We start from the raw sequence: 16890 nt of genomic DNA on the forward strand, positions 1-16890 counted from the left end.
GATGGTCAGACGGTGGTGATAGTCAGACGGTGATGATGGTCAGACGGTGGTGATGGTCAGACGGCGGTGATGGTTAGACGGTGGTGATAGTCAGACGGTGATGATGGTCAGACGGTGGTGATGGTCAGACGGTGGTGATAGTCAGACGGTGGTGATAATCAGACGGTGGTGATGGTCAGACGGTGGTGATAGTCAGACGGTGGTGATGGTCAGACGGTGGTGATAATCAGACGGTGGTGATGGTCAGACGGTGGTGATAGTCAGACGGTGATGATAGTCAGACGGTGGTGATGGTCAGACGGTGGTGATAATCAGACGGCGGTGATGGTCAGACGGTGGTGATAGTCAGACGGTGATGATGGTCAGACGACGGTGTGATAATCAGACGGTGGTGATAGTCAGACGGTGATGATGGTCAGACGACGGTGGTGATAATCAGACGGTGGTGATAATCAGACGGCGGTGATGGTCAGACGGTGGTGATAGTCAGACGGTGATGATGGTCAGACGACGGTGGTGATAATCAGACGGTGATGATGGTCAGACGGTGGTGATAGTCAGACGGTGGTGATAGTCAGACTGTGGTGTTAGTCAGACGGTGGTGATACTCAGACGGTGATAATGGTCAGACGGCGGTGATGGTCAGACGGTGGTGATAGTCAGACAATGGTGGTGATAATCAGACAGCGATGATAGTCAGACGGTGATGATAGTCAGACGGCGGTGATGGTCAGACGGTGGTGATGGTCAGACGGTGGTGATAATCAGACGGCGGTGATGGTCAGACGGTGGTGATGGTCAGACGGTGGTGATGGTCAGACGACGGTGGTGATAATCAGACGGCGGTGATGGTCAGACGGTGGTAATAGTCAGACGACGGTGGTGATAATCAGACGGCGGTGATAGTCAGACGGTGATGATAGTCAGACAGCGGTGATGGTCAGACGGTGGTGATAGTCAGACGACGGTGGTGATAATCAGACGGCGGTGATAGTCAGACGGTGGTGTTAGTCAGACGGCGGTGATGTGTCATGTAGTGGTGTGTCTGACGGTGGTGATGGTGGGAGGGAGTGATTGTACTGATGTGGTGGTTAGGGTGGTGGTGGTGGTTGAGGTGGTGATGTGGCAGGTACTGTGTCTGACAGTGGTGGCGGCGTTGGTGATGGTAGGGGTAGGGAATTGAGGTAATGGGGTGGTGGGTGTGGTGGTGGTGGTGGTGGGGGGATTGTTTAAATGGGGTGGTGGGTGTGGTGGTAGTGGGGGATTGTAGAAATGGGATGGTGGGTGTGGTGGTGGTGGGGGATTGTAGAAATCGGGTGGTGGTTGTGGTGGTGGTGGTGATGAGGTGGCAGGTGGTACTGTTGTTGATGATGGTACTTATTTGAAAATTTCAAACTAATGCTGCTTTGAAAAGGCAGTTTCAAGAAACAAACAAATTCAAACCAACACTAACAATTACATCGAAGGTCATTACAGAATAATTTCCAAGGTCACAAGTTGTATATTTGGTATAACAGAGAGATGACTATGGGTGTTTTACGGCAGAACAACCTTGAAGCAAATCATTAATTCAAACACTCCTGATCCATTATTGTTTTAATTGAGTGTCTATAAGTAAGCACGAAGCTATTAATCTATATCGAAGTCACAATGTTTACATATCACCGGTTTCTAAGAAACTTTCATCGCCGCCTAAAAAGCTGATTGATTCTTATTAAGATCACATATATCAGAAACACACTAAGGTGACAATTACACTTTATTCTTCATTGCAGAGAATAACGCTACAAAATGTAAAAAAAAATATGATTGTAGTCTTAACAATGTTGGTTTTTTTTTTTGGTTAATTTTGTGTTTTTCATAATATGATATTTTTAAAAGAAAAAACCGTCTAATCAAAAACCAATCAGTATATTTACAATGGTTAAATGTTGAAATATCACATTTAAATCGTAATTTCAAATTCCCATTACGTAGTCACTTGATTTATTGTATGTGGCAGTTTTTTTTTTTTTTTTAATTTTCCTGCTTAATTATCTTTTCAACATCATAACAAATGGCGACGGGGGACCAGTGTCGTTCAATTGGTCGGGTTGGAGAGCTCTTAAGTTTTATGTCTCATTTATTGACCAATAACTGCTTAAGTGTCCAAAAACAAGACAGCAACTGCGAACAGGGTCGTAGATAAGATGGTATTACGTGTCATTCATTTCTTTTCTTTGTTAATTACCACACAACCCATAATTCTCTCGAGTTTTCGAACATTTCTGACATCATGAAAGCGTTTCTGGTATCTTCTCCTATTTCACCTTAGTGTCCCTTAGATTCACATTTGATAGATTTTAACGATACCCGTGGTCCTACCGATGAGTCCTTGTGACGAGTTAATTGGTATCAAGCTTTCATTAAATTTAATGATTCCTCGTAAAAAGTCATGTTGCTCTCTTATCAAGTATTTTCTTCTAAAATTGAAGAGTATAGCAGAAAAAGGGACGTTTTCAGCATGGTAGCATAGATCACAGGAGTCTTTGTTCGTATACTTGTGATCGGGCGGGGCCCAGTCGGGATGTGCGGCTTGAAATAAAATGATATATGTTTTGCACCCTGTTTCTGTTATAGGAAATTAAAAGTACAAAAGAAAAGAAAAATATGTTACAATTTTATCGAGTTATCTGGTTGAGCCAGTTGTGTGTAAATCATGTGTATTTTTCCGAGCCTAAGTGATAATAAGATATTGGTGTTGTAAATCAGAATTTGAGTACTCACAGCAATGGCTCTGTACCTGAAAAAAAATCCCTACCACAGTGTATTTTAAAAAAATACCCACGAAAAAAAGCAATTTAAAATTTCATATGATATATTACTCTATCATATTTTTGCAACAATCAAGAGTGAAATAGCACCGAAATACTCGCCAGGTGATAAAAACTTCCATATACAGTAAGAATTAAGCATGGACGTTTTAACGTTGAATTAAAAACTTGATATTCACAATTTTGAGGAAGGGTATTTTTTTAACGAAAAGAAATTTTACTGAAGTTATTTCTGTGAATATTCAATGTCTTTATTAAAAGAAACGAATTGAAAATGTATTTTTCATGTCGCTTTAAAGCCAAATTGTTAAGCATGCCGTGTAAAGCTTGCTGGTCTGACGGACAAGCTACCCTGAATAGATACACCAAGGTACCTGATCTTACTGAAGTGTCACACACCTAGACCTGGCATCTGGTTGTCGGAGCAAATCGGCGTATATCATGTCGCATTCTCTCTCGCTATTCTCCATCATCCTGATAATCTTTCCTCTACAACGAAGCATTTTTTGCATGAAGACCACACATTCTGCTCCGATGTAAAACTTGGGTATCAAATGCAAACTTCAGGTGCTCAAATCATCCAATCGATTGGCTAAATGTACCAATTACATAAAAATGTATCTTCTCTTTTATTGTATCTTAGTTCTCCATTGGATGATATTTCCATTTCGAAAGTAAAGTAGGTCACTTTTTATGTGTACACATGCAAACAAACATGCAAAGCTTTGTGATTTGCTGTTTTAATATCCCTTAAAAAAGTTTGACAACAGACATGGTTTCAGAATATATACGTGTACTTGACGATCTTTTGAAATCATCAGATACAAGAAAATAACGAAATTTATTGAAACATGGGGCAAGTGCACCTCCCTAACTAGACTTTGACGTTTTGCGATCACTTTGGATTTTCCTCAGTCGCCTCCAAGGTTTCAAAATTTAGGCACCTTGCATCACCGACGAGTTCTAGAAAGGTGAACAGCTGTATGACGCAGCTTTATTCTTTATTTGGCTCTGCTGTATTTAACTCTAAATTTTATTGAAATTATTCCACTGTGTGTCTTTAGTAAAGTCTTCTTGAAAAAGAAATTAACATGAACTATTTTTTCGCCGTTTTTGACAAGTAATAACGCTGAGTTGAATGAATAATGCCAAAATTAGATTTTTCTATTTAAAGTATAATGAACGAGGGCGCGAGATATTCTATAAAAATCAACGAGAAAGGAATCAGGTGAAAACATGTCGAAACATCCAAAATGGTAAAGGGAAAAAAACAACAAGAAAATTCCAATATATCAACTTAATCATAATCCAAACAGGAATTCAATCAAACTAGGGCAAAATAGGAACAAAAGAAAGATTTGCATTTTGGAATTTTGGAAAATAAGTGCATGTTATCATCCTGAGATATACGCGTGGATTGAACGTGTCCATCTTATACTGTACAATTATGTCCATCAGAATTGGAAATCAAGGGTATGACTGACAGACCCATTTTCTTCACCCGCTCACCTCGATATTTTTTCTTCAACGAGACAACCCGACTTCCTTTGTCACAATTTACCTGATATTCAAGTGCAAGTCTCTAATGTCAATTTTAGTCGAAGATGTCGACTATCAGATACATTTTAATGGACAACATATGTTTTAATGTAAACAACGGTGAATCTATTTTAGGGTCGCCATCATAATGTCATTTAGAAATATATTTCGTAATACGATATGAAATTAGGTCTAATCGGTGTTTTTGTGTGCCAGATGCTTTCTTTGCTGTTAAATTCATTCAAATTTGTCATATCGTTTGTTAACCGAGATTTTCGTGACGGTGTCGTAGTAGAGGACACTTATCCTTCCAGTACACTGTCTTATTCCCCTTGAACGTGTGAATCTCGGGCTCCTTTTTTTGTTCTAGTTTCACCGAATTGGAGTTTGAATTAGGATTCTGTTGACGTTTCGGCATTTTTGGAATGGAAACTCGGTCAACTTTGATATTTAGGTAGACATGAGACAAGGAATTGGAAGGAAAATCAACCTAGGTTTCTCAGCTTTTTGAAATTAAAAAAAAAAACAATCAGCAGGCAATTTATCATTAATTAATAAGGTCCTATGTTCCTCTAAGGGGGAAACAGTAGGGCAGCATATCGCTTTTTTCTCCGTCTCCCACTTCACAAGTGACACTATAGGAGACGACGTTCCGATTCTGATGTCACTATTGCCTCTAACGCGTGAGATTCAACGGGGAGACAGCATACAATTGTATGTATTATGATATTTTTCTCCGCAAATAAAAAAATAAACAAAAGATTTAAAATTTAGTAAGGACGGCTTGTATCACCGTTTTTCTTATTGCATGAGTCTTAGTTACCATCCCATAATATGTATGGAAATTGAAATAGTTGTATTATTTAACAATACTGTTGGGTTAAGCAGGAATAGTCTCTATCAGATCTGCAAAGTAACACAAAAACATATATTACGATCATAAAAAAAATGCCTTGCTTAAAGTAATTCGATCCAGTGTGTTTAGCCAGATCTTGAGATTTTGATTCCCGACAGGTAATGCAATATATTTACCTACTTGTATTAGTTTGGCCTATCAACTTGATTTCGGGAAGTTCTCGTGAAATATGACTATACTAGATCTATATATTTAGTAATTACAGTCAGCGTATCGGGTGTTTCACTTAAAATGAACCTTGTAACTTTCAAACGAAACTGAGCAGACTTAACCATTCTTAATGGTTTAGAATTGTACACCTTGAAGGGAATTCTGTTGCTAAAAGGTCGCAATAAATGTTTTCTGTTTGATTAATATCATCGAGGATCTCGTAAATTTCTTACTTTTGAACTCTTGTGACCTTTAATTCAATTTCAACAAAAAATTACGTGTAATTCAACTTAATCACGAACGGTTGAAGGTTTTACTACCAAAGAGGGATAACAGCGACTCGCAAGACGACGATTTTCCCTTCAATTATTTCAAGAGACAGACAATTCTGCCTCCAAACTGCTAACACAAACGTTGAAGAATGTTAGGACAATCCAATGTAATAAGTCTATAGGCTCTTTCTGGAAAAATTAAAGTGGTTTTTTTTTTTAATTTCTATCTTGAAATCGAAAATCAATAATTTGTGATGAACTTTTTGGAAATTTTTTTCTATCTTTTTTGTCTTTAAGATAACAATTTAGCATGGGTATGCATTCACCTGATTGGTGAATTCACATTCTGCGCGTGCAACACGTGTTTTCTTGACCTTTTACCTTATGCCTTTTTTATGTAATCACTTTGTTTCATGGTGTCCTTTTACACAACAACACAAAATATCTTTATGCGCTGTCGTATGTTTTTATGACTTTGCTGTCGATTTTTTTCTCATTCAATTAAAGAGGGTTCCAAAAAGAGAAGCATTTGCAACAAAGGTCAAGTAGATTTCATAAGGGTTGACGTATGTGGGATATATAACAGACTTGTTTAAATATCACCACGTCATTCAGAAAAAAAGCGGGAGGTAACTCGTGCTAATCAAAAATACATTTTAAGTAGACAAAACTGTTAAACTCTGATTCAACTTTTTGGGAAAATCTTTCTGGAAATCATAATCATATGAATGATTTACATAAAGCTTGTGTGGGACGACGTGCAAAGCGTTGATGTAACTTTGGTTAAAATGAAGTCAAAATTAGTTCGTATTATTGTCACGTGATATCGAATGTATTAACACTCCTTTAAATGTAATCAGTAACCAGAAGCCACCCATCCACAACAAACCCCACTCCCTCCTCTCACCTCCTAATTCCTCCTCCAACCCCCACCCACACCTCTTTCAACGAATGCGACAAAAATAAAAGTTAGAATTTGAGACGAAGTACACACAACAGAAAAACACATGTGCATTACGGCGTAATTATCTACTTGCTAACTAAAACTTGTTTGTTTGTTTGTTTGTTTGCTTGCTTGTTTTTCTTTTGTAAATAATATTCATAGTTGGGTATATCCTGAGAATGGATAACAGTGTGTTATTGTAGGATAGCACGGACATTGAACTCGCTATCAACTTTCTTGGACTTACTAGATAATTTATGTATTCGAACCAGGTACACTTCACACTAAGCGATTTTAAATTTCCATATGTCTTCACCTGCTGGTATAGTTTCTTGTGATGTATATCATCTTTTATTTACCTACATTATAGAATTGGTGTTTGAAGATAACTGATGTTGATAGACCACACAGTACGGGGTTTCTTGTGAGTGACGTCATTATTTTCTCAAATGAAAGGTAAATATTGGATTTAAATTAGCAACTATCATTAATATTTTGATCTGATTTAAACAGATTTTATTGAATTATACTTACATTGCGATTGGACAGAGGTTATACAACTTATATAAAGCCCGTTCTCATCAATATTATATATATACAAATCGCAAACATTGCTTCCAAAACTCCACCAAACGAGACTTCCTATTGGTTACAACTTCTACGCTAATAACACATAAAATGTGACATTATTGTTTGTTACAACGCGTTTGATTGGCTATTAGCTTTTAGCGCTGTAGAATGATTTCTCAAAGGAAAAACGTTGAGTTATAAATATCATTTTGACCTAATTCTACGATGTTGAGCCATACAAATGACGTTTTGACAAACATGTAGCTGAGCTAGTGAAATTGAAGATTCGGCAATCAAACAGCATTTTGTCGTTATTCGCAGATTTTTTTCCTCTTGTTGAATTTAATAAGATATTTGCAAAAAAAGGTCACCAGATTTACTTACCATATGATTGTGATAGCTAACGCCTCTAGCACACTGTTCAATGAAAACCACATCGACTTACCCGTAATTACGATACCGTAATTACAAGATTGGTAAGTCATAATTACGACATAAGAAATGTGATTATATATCACGTGTCCATATTACATTTTATGTTTTAAGTATGTGCAATATAGCTTAATGTAATGTAATGACGTCACACATTCAAAAATGTCATTGTTACGTAACAAAGACCAAAGGTATAGAACCGAAGTGACTTGCGAAATCCTGGTTTGTATATAGATTATGTAACAATTGTCTTCAAACTCTACATTGTATCATGTAATGTATATATAATATGTACAGATGTGCCTAAGGTCCTAAGTTGTAATTAATAATAAAAATTCAGACATAAACATTTTGGATTAACCATTTTTGAATGTACATATACGTTAAATTTGTGATGAAATGTATCTTTAAAATGTACAATATTATTGAAATGTACAACTAATCCGGAAGTCAAATAGACAACAGCTGAACGTCTCTAGTCTCCGAGCGTGTATAAGATTTTAATCGCGTTACCACTAACATCCCTTACAAATACACGAGGAAAATCGATCGTGTCTTGAAGAATAACTATGAAATTTTATCATTGTATGCAATTTGATATATTAGCACGGAACATGAGAAGTGTATGCTTTGACATTGTGTTACATATATCAAAACCAAATACTGATTAACTGTATGGGTGATTCATTTTTAAGACACAAAAGAGAATTTAAGCAAGGAGCGGGCTAATAAACTAAAGCGAAAACGCCGGGAAGGAGACGGAGGGCGCATAAAGCCATCACTCGGTGTTTAAGGAGTCCCGTACGCGTTAGAGACTCCGAATAATATCGTTCTTGCATGTCGTTCACTGTAAAGTCGATGTCGATGCCGGAGAGGTGTTAGTCGACTAAAATTATGAACCCTGTTTCCTCATAATTTCAATTATGTCTTTCCCCGGAATCCTCCCTAAAAGATAGTTTTTCTCCCTCGTTCTCTTTTAAACCTGACAGGATATCCTTGCGATGAATGCTGGGAAGCGGTGAATCGTTCACATTGAGAGCAACGCTACTTGTACCTGATTAAGTTTTAGATGTTGTGTTTGGGAAAATATCAAGGGAAGAGTATTACAAGACATGGTAATGCGTTACATTAGAATTTAATGGAAGGTTGCCATATAAAATTTAACTCTGAAAATAATTAGAAAACGTTGTTCTTTTCATTGCTACAGTTGATTTTGGAAATTGTACATTTGGAACTCTTCAGTATATAGACAACAATTTGAAATAACTATGTTTATCCCGTGAATCATATCATATTGGGTCTAATAAGAAACGATGAAATGTTGAAGACGATTAAAATAACAAGTTTTTTACAATGCCTAAGTGTATTCCCTGAGCATTTTAGATAAGCACGTTCAACTCTGGTGTCATAAATTTTATCTATTTGATACGAACCGATCGAAAATGAAATTATCCGTTTAAGGTTATTTCAAATAAATTTTACGGTAAAACAAAATCATTAAATATATTGTAAGACAACGATAACAATGTAGTATCATTATTCCCATAGTAGGCTGTGTCATCATTTTGTCGGTGTATATAAGGTAACTGGTAGGAAGAGGTTGATAAACTCGCTATTGACCTCATTACCATTGAATAACTGTTTTGTATAGTCATAAATCGACATTCGACGTGACTAGTCATGCATTACTCTGATAAAACGTTTTATTTATTTATTCATTTATTTATTTATTTGTATTTGCGGGGATTGACGATTTAAAGTGTTTTACTAACAGAAAAACCCAATGGCACATCAACAATATCCGAGGAGAGAAAAAGGGATGTAGTTTGATGGTGTTTGTCATGATCATTAATTGGAGTGAATTCAACATTCCATCCGCAAGTCTTTATAATAGACAATATTCAGATATACGAATGTCATTCGCCTATCCTGCTTACCAAGGTTGAATACGTGTATACTGAACCTTAATGTGCCGTGAGTTATTTCGTGCTTTAGAGCTCATATATTGAGTAAAATGTAAAGAAAGGTCGAAATCCAGGTCTAAAGAACCCTTGGTGAGTCAACAACAAATAAACTGTTCTTAAACTAGAACAAAGTACAAGGTAACGAGGAGGGGGACATTCTTTTCCCAAACTGCAAGGTAACAGCCAACCGGGGGCAAACATTGTTCACAAACTCCTGAAAGAAACATTGTTCACAAACTCCTGAGAGAAACATTGTTCACAAACTACAAGGTAACAGCCAACTGGGGGTGGGAGGGGGGCATTGTTCACAAACTACAAGGTAACAGCCAACTGGGGGTGGGAGGGGGGAATTGTTCACAAACTACAAGGTAACAGCCAACTGGGGGTGGGAGGGGGGAATTGTTCACAAACTACAAGGTAACAGCCAACTGGGGGTGGGAGGGGGGAATTGTTCACAAACTACAAGGTAACAGCAAACCGGGGGCAAACATTGTTCACAAACTACAAGGTAACAGCCAACTGGGTGGGTAGGGTGGGGGGACAGCCAATCGGGGAAAAACATTGTTCACAACTACAAGGTTAAGGTCAACCTGAGAGAAAGATTGTTCACAATCTACAACAACGTCTGGGTTTCTCCAAATATCTTTCAACCTTTTTTCTTAGTCCCATGTCCTTACGTATTGACCCCGATAAATATAACATTAGGTACAGATATGCACAACATAAACAAACTCAATATATTTGTGTGATTCCAGTCCAGAATCATTTTAACTTTCAGACACACAGTACGATTAGATTCCTGTCTTGTTATCTCGTTGTCGGCATAGCATAACCTGGTACGACGTTACGACATTTCGAGGTTAAGACATTTCAGTGTGATTGTACTATAGATATGTGGGTCAGTGACCCGTTAAATGTGAACACTTTCTATCTCTGCTCCTGACTGTTGCGCAAACCCGATAATCTACTCAATTAATCTGCCCACAGTATCCATATTTTTCTTGGCATACGTACAAAATGTACATCCTCGGATCCATCTTCATATTCCAGGAATTACGATCACTTTCGCTCTGAATGTCATTGCGAAATTGGAGGTTCCTTGTGCGATACCTTGCGGACAAGACGAGGAAACTAGTTTAATCCTTTAATGTACATCAAACGAATCTCGCGGTCGCATAACGGTATGTTGTAATGGCTTCGAAGTTGGGTGTCGCACTTTTCAAAAGGAGCGTATCAGTCTGTGATTGGTCAGTTTTTTCCTCATTGAACCAAACAAATCACTTGCTTATGCCTTCAATTTTGTCATAAGTTGTTCCAGGTGTGCAGAGAGCGAAAGTGGCCATAACTCCTGGTGTATCGAGAATGACTCGGATCAGAAATTTCAACTTTTCAACATAAACAATCTAACAATAGCTATCGAGTTCTTCGCATCTGTGCTTGCTACTTTTGTCGTTAGCACTCCGTATTTCCAAATTAAAATGGCGGACACATTCAACTAAGGTCGCGCTCCTGTCTTGGTGTATCAGTTGTGCAGTCTGATTCATATCATTGTCTCGTATATCAGGTTTTGATTGGTAAACAATTAAAGAATGCATTTAATTTGAAAATTTTATTGTAACTTATGTCCATTAACTAACCATTGCTAGTAAAACGTAGGCCGACAGTTTACTATGATTTCTATTATAATTCCTAGCGGAGCATTACCTGATGTGCCGTAGTTATTTTATTTATTTATTTATGATTTATTTAGGTTTTTTGTTTTTAATGAAGTTTCAATGTGAAATTGAAACAGCACAGATATGGGAAATGATTTCTCTTAAATTGCATATAGATTTGTGATAAACACTTGGCACATCCCTGTCTGTTTTTCACCTAACACGGAAAACGCCATGAATGAATACTAGAGTAAGCTAAATGTATTTGATATATTAACAAATGATATAATGATGTCTTAGATTAAGATTATAACAAGGTTCATATTGACCAATATTTTCATGTAAATATATAATATTATCCATTACAGATTTGTGGAGTATGCTGTGTCAAAGAGATACTTGTTATCAGTTTTTGACTAACCCTCATTAGTAATGCAGTTATGAAATCATAATAAAACAACATTCACCGTATGGTTACTTTCGGTCACCACTAGCTTGAAGACCACAAAACAAGGTCTTTCCTTTTTTGTTAAACTAGTCACGAAATTGATTAAGATTTTAAATAACCTCCACTCAACTTCATGATGACGTTAATAGGATAATAAACATCATTCGTTCGATATACATGTAATTGGTCATGTAGTACATTGTATGAAGGTCTACTTAGTTTGTTCAAATGAATGACCTTGACTTTTTCCACAATTACAAAAGCCATATATTTTACCGCTGATTAAAGTTAAAGAATTTATGGCATGTTTCTGGAGAAACTTGAATTTTAATAATTTGTTTCTGTTTACAATCTTCCATCTGTTGTTCTTGAAGTTAAATTGGAATACCCTTCATATCTAACGAGCATTATAGACTTTGCAAACGTTTATACACAGATACCGGTCAGTTTACCTATTTTATTTTCCTTGTATGGGAATTCAAGTTTAGGGCATCAGTATTAAAGTCATCAACGCCTTCGGAAACATGTCCTGCTAGAATAACATCACAGTGTTTTCATTTTAAAAACCAGGCGTTGTTGATGTTTGTCCTAAATACCCTCCTGCCTATCAAACAAGCCATGTCCACTTCTACAGTGACCAAAACATACCCAATTTTCATAGTTCATAAAAAAACAGCCAAACTCTTCATGTCTTTTATTCAAGGATTAAAGTATTCCACAGAGTCCTCTAATGTCAAGTTTGGATCATTGTTGTAGCACTTCAGAGGCAATAAAATCCATTTGATACCTCGCAAGAGTGTTGAGCATCTCGGCGTGCGATCTTGATGCAGAACAAATTAACCTCATAAAATACGTATAATAAGTCCATAAAGTAGCGTTAATTAAAAACTTAATACAAAGTATGCATCTGTCGAACAGTGCGGACGTTTGGCCGCTTGACCAACATGGGTGACCAGTTGTTTTTCCTAATAGACTAGTCCATTATTGACCAATTTCCATAGCGGACGGATTTGAATTTCCTTGCATAAATAACATCACACTATCATTCCCAAGAATAATTGAATCTAGATGGCATTATGGCTGGCAATTAAGCTTGACTTTTCAGAGCTGGCTGTTCCCTATATGATGGTACAATACCCCTTTGGGGATGGCTTACTGATAATGGTCCTAGATCCATGGTTTTTGGAATGAAGACACTTGCAGTGATAATTGCTTTTTAAGAAGACATTTGTTCAGTTACCATAGCATAGCCGCAATGCAGTAATATAAATTTTCCTTTCCGAACCAAAATGTTTTGATATGTCGTGAAACTTGCAATTAGTTTAATAGTACAGAAGTTATTTATAGGCAAACATTTTAATTTGACAATAGTTCGCAGTTTCTTGTCCATTTTTAACCTTACGTACAGTGTTTATAATTTATCCTGTATGTTTTTGCTTTTGGGGTTCATATGTAAATTTTCTTCTCAATGGACTTGTACTTTGTTTTAAAAAAATGTGTGAAGTCGACATATGAGGCAGATTAACACCATCGTTTTTACCACAGAACGCAAAAGTTTGTTTTTTATTTATTCATTTATTTTTGTATATATAATTTTGCTGTCCATCATCTATTGCATAACCTTTAGCAAACTATTTAGTATATCAGTTAATTATTATTTTCGCGGAAGTCTTGAAAAGGAGATTTTTTTATAAATGTATTTCATTTTTGTAATGTATACGTGGATGTATGTTGATAATCAGTGCATACGGTGCAATATATTTCTCTGTGAAGAAATCAAGGAAATTCTTAAAGAAAGTAAAAATCGGGAAGGACGAAAATAAAACGAGAACGTTCTAATAAAGGTAGATTAGGTTTAATGGTGTAAAATGTAAATAGTCTGACCTAAACAATAGTCCATGGAAACATTGCCACTGTATTCTGTTAAAAGTCGCCACATCAAGAATTTTTTTCACAAAGATGGGAAGCTGTGTTATAACGGATTTCCATTTAGAGGTAAACATTTGATATCAATACTGTAGTTTATATCTCGTTTTAGAAAAGTCTGTAAAAACGCTTGCTGATGATAACATTCTTTATCAAATCTGTTAATTCTGATGGCATGATACGGAAACACTATTGGTTACATAGCCACCTTGGTGACACCGTCATTTTCATGGTGACTGATTTTGTTACCAGAGTTTTTTTTTAAATGACGTTAAGATGATACTTTTATATAAATATATTTTAACACCTAAAGTTTATGGGATTAATGAATTTAGTTTAACCACTAACGTTTATGATTTTATAACTGACATTGTGTTTACTGAAACGCTGAAATACATTCATAAGATTGTACTCTATAATTTGTCAGAAACAATTATGCTCGTCCTAGCAACATTGCATCATTTGACCTAAAACATTATTCACTTTAATGGGCCTCTCTAGACTCCACCACTAGCATCACTTAAGCGTCCTAGATAGACACAACAGCTATATGATGCAGATTTATACGTTATTTGACATATACGTGTTTTTTAATATCAAACTTCTTTACGAAAATATATACATGTAGATTATATTCCTTAAAGAATCATTGAAAATGTTTACACGTTTTTTTCACCTAAATCATATTATACAAAAGACACTTTAAACATCACACTTCTAAGATGAAATTGAGTTAAACACAAAATATATAGGTATATAATGAATTTAATTAAATCGGTATTTCGTCTTTCTGAGACTCATCAGTAATGAAATGTAGGAGGCGACTTTAAAAAGGCCAAGAGTGATCGGAAACTACGTCAGAAACCAACTGAAAAGAGGGTTTGTTTGTTTGGTTTTTTTCTAATCTTTTTATGGCTTGGAGATTTTATCTGAATTTCAAATACATGTGACTATTATCTCATGAACCGTGCCACAATGTGATTTGAAGTTATAGCTATTTATTAGATGAAACGATTCCGACAGAAAATATCTAAATACATGTACCACTCATTTTGAACATTTGATCAGTTTGAATGTTATAAATAGTAAACATATTTTATCGTGAGTCGGATTAAACGAAGTCATGTTTTTTGTTTTTTGTTTTTTTTCTATTTTATGTTTGAGTACCAGAATTAACATGTATTTGTAATCTCTATTTTGTATAACTGACATCTTGTTGATGTATATTGCTAACTTTCTTTGGAAAATGGGCTTAATACAAGTTTGATAACTTGTGCCCAGTTCCTTTGCATATATTTGATGCAAAAATATGTTTAAATCAAATTCATTATGACATTACAGAACTACGTCTTTAGTGATCAAGGTATCACGAGACCATCGGTTTTTTTAAGTACGTAAATACGATGCAAGGGAAATAACTCTAAATACAACACTCCTGATTTTCCACATAGAAATTGAATTGCCACTTACTCACAAAATCGTTGAAAACCCTTTTTGTTTTCTGCGGTATTTTAATGTCTAAAATTTTGCTGATGAGCAGGAATAGGACACTGTAATATATTCCCTTTATGATATTTAACAGATGGCATGGGGACACTGATAGGGAAATTCTCGAGATTGTATCAACATTATAGTTTATGATGAAAATAAAAAATATGGCATGTTCATAAATTTACTGTTGTTAGCGAGAAATATGATGATAGTGTGATATGCAATAATCTTGACAGTTTCGTTTTTAGACGAACAATGTTTTCTTGCACATGTATAATTTATAATTGGATGTCAAGATTATATTATAAACTTATTAATGCAGGTAAGTAAGATGATATAATCATGCACAATATGTGGAGATACGTAACTGAATTAATGCATTGTCTTAAGTCACGTGTTTAGGGACTTCACGATGTAAACAGCATACTATGCAATTAAAAAATATTCGTGAAAATATGAGAGAGACAGAGGGAGAGACAGAGAGAGACAAAGAGAGACAGACGGACAGACAGACAGAGAGAAAGGTGGGGGAAAGATAGAGTAAGAGAGAGAAAGAGACAGACAGACAACGAGAGACAGACAGAGAGAGGGAACAGTTTTTCAACAGGTTTGTTTATAGGTGTTCATAAAATCTTGAAATTAAGCAAATGACATTCATTAAAATAATATTTCGCTTTATTATGCTTTTTGGTTTTTGATAGTTTGTTTCTTGTTTTTGTTTTTTTATTGTTTTGTTTTGTTTTAGTTATAGAATAGCATCATATTGTCAATCGGATTTGCTAAACAAGGAAATTGCCTAAGTTAACAAAGATGACTTACACAATTATAAAGGATATCTGTCTATATCAGCTCTATCATTATCCTCATTGCAAACATTTGTTCTGTATCTTTCTTGGCTAAAATGTTAAAGTTTATTTTGTTACTTTCATACGTATCATTAAGTTTATTTATTTTTTTACTTATCTTTATGCACCAGTGTTTCATATTTTAACAGAAAAAAATATCAATGAAAAACAAACAACAACTAAAAAATATATTGAAACTACCATGAGGCGTTCTGTTTTGTTATAATATAATTCTAACTAGATAACATTTTTTAATTCGATCTTTAATCTACGGAAATTAAAACATCTGTTTACAAATTTCTTTAATTTGATAAGATTTATAAAAAAATATAGTCGATTTTATCACAAAATCAATTTAAAAGACCCCAATGAGGATAATAGATTTGTGAATGTGATTAAAATGACAATATTTTTTTTTTAAATAAAGTTAATCGTTCATTTATTATAATTAATATCATCATTAATAGTTCACTCAAACCTATCAAATCAATGCAAATAACTTATCGATTTATTTTAATTTATGTAACTCAAGTTAATGGCGCGAGAATTGCAGATGTCGATGAATTTGAAGTTTGGGTCCATTGTCCATGTTTGAGCACTGTTAATGAAATGATGACTGAGTTAGTCTAGCCTGCTGTAATTTATCGTTATTACTTTGAACTTAACTTGACTAAAGTGCGCTTGATCAGATCCTTCTAGTTTCAAGCATTCTCATTGTGTGACATAGGTTGAATGTTTGAACAATGAAACGCTGATATCAAACACGTGGTGAATGATAGGTATGATCTCAAGAATTTTTATAATCTGTAATATTTTTGTAATTATGTATACAACATTTCGTAGAGTAGAAAGATAATTAATAACACAGAATTAATTATTAGTATGCATCAATTAACCTGAAAAAAGATTCTTAAATACCTATTATA

Source organism: Ylistrum balloti, unplaced genomic scaffold, assembly GCF_031769215.1.
Source record: "Ylistrum balloti isolate Yb309-2 unplaced genomic scaffold, AGI_CSIRO_Ybal_v1 Utg370066, whole genome shotgun sequence".
Taxonomy (NCBI): Eukaryota; Metazoa; Mollusca; class Bivalvia; order Pectinida; family Pectinidae; genus Ylistrum; species Ylistrum balloti.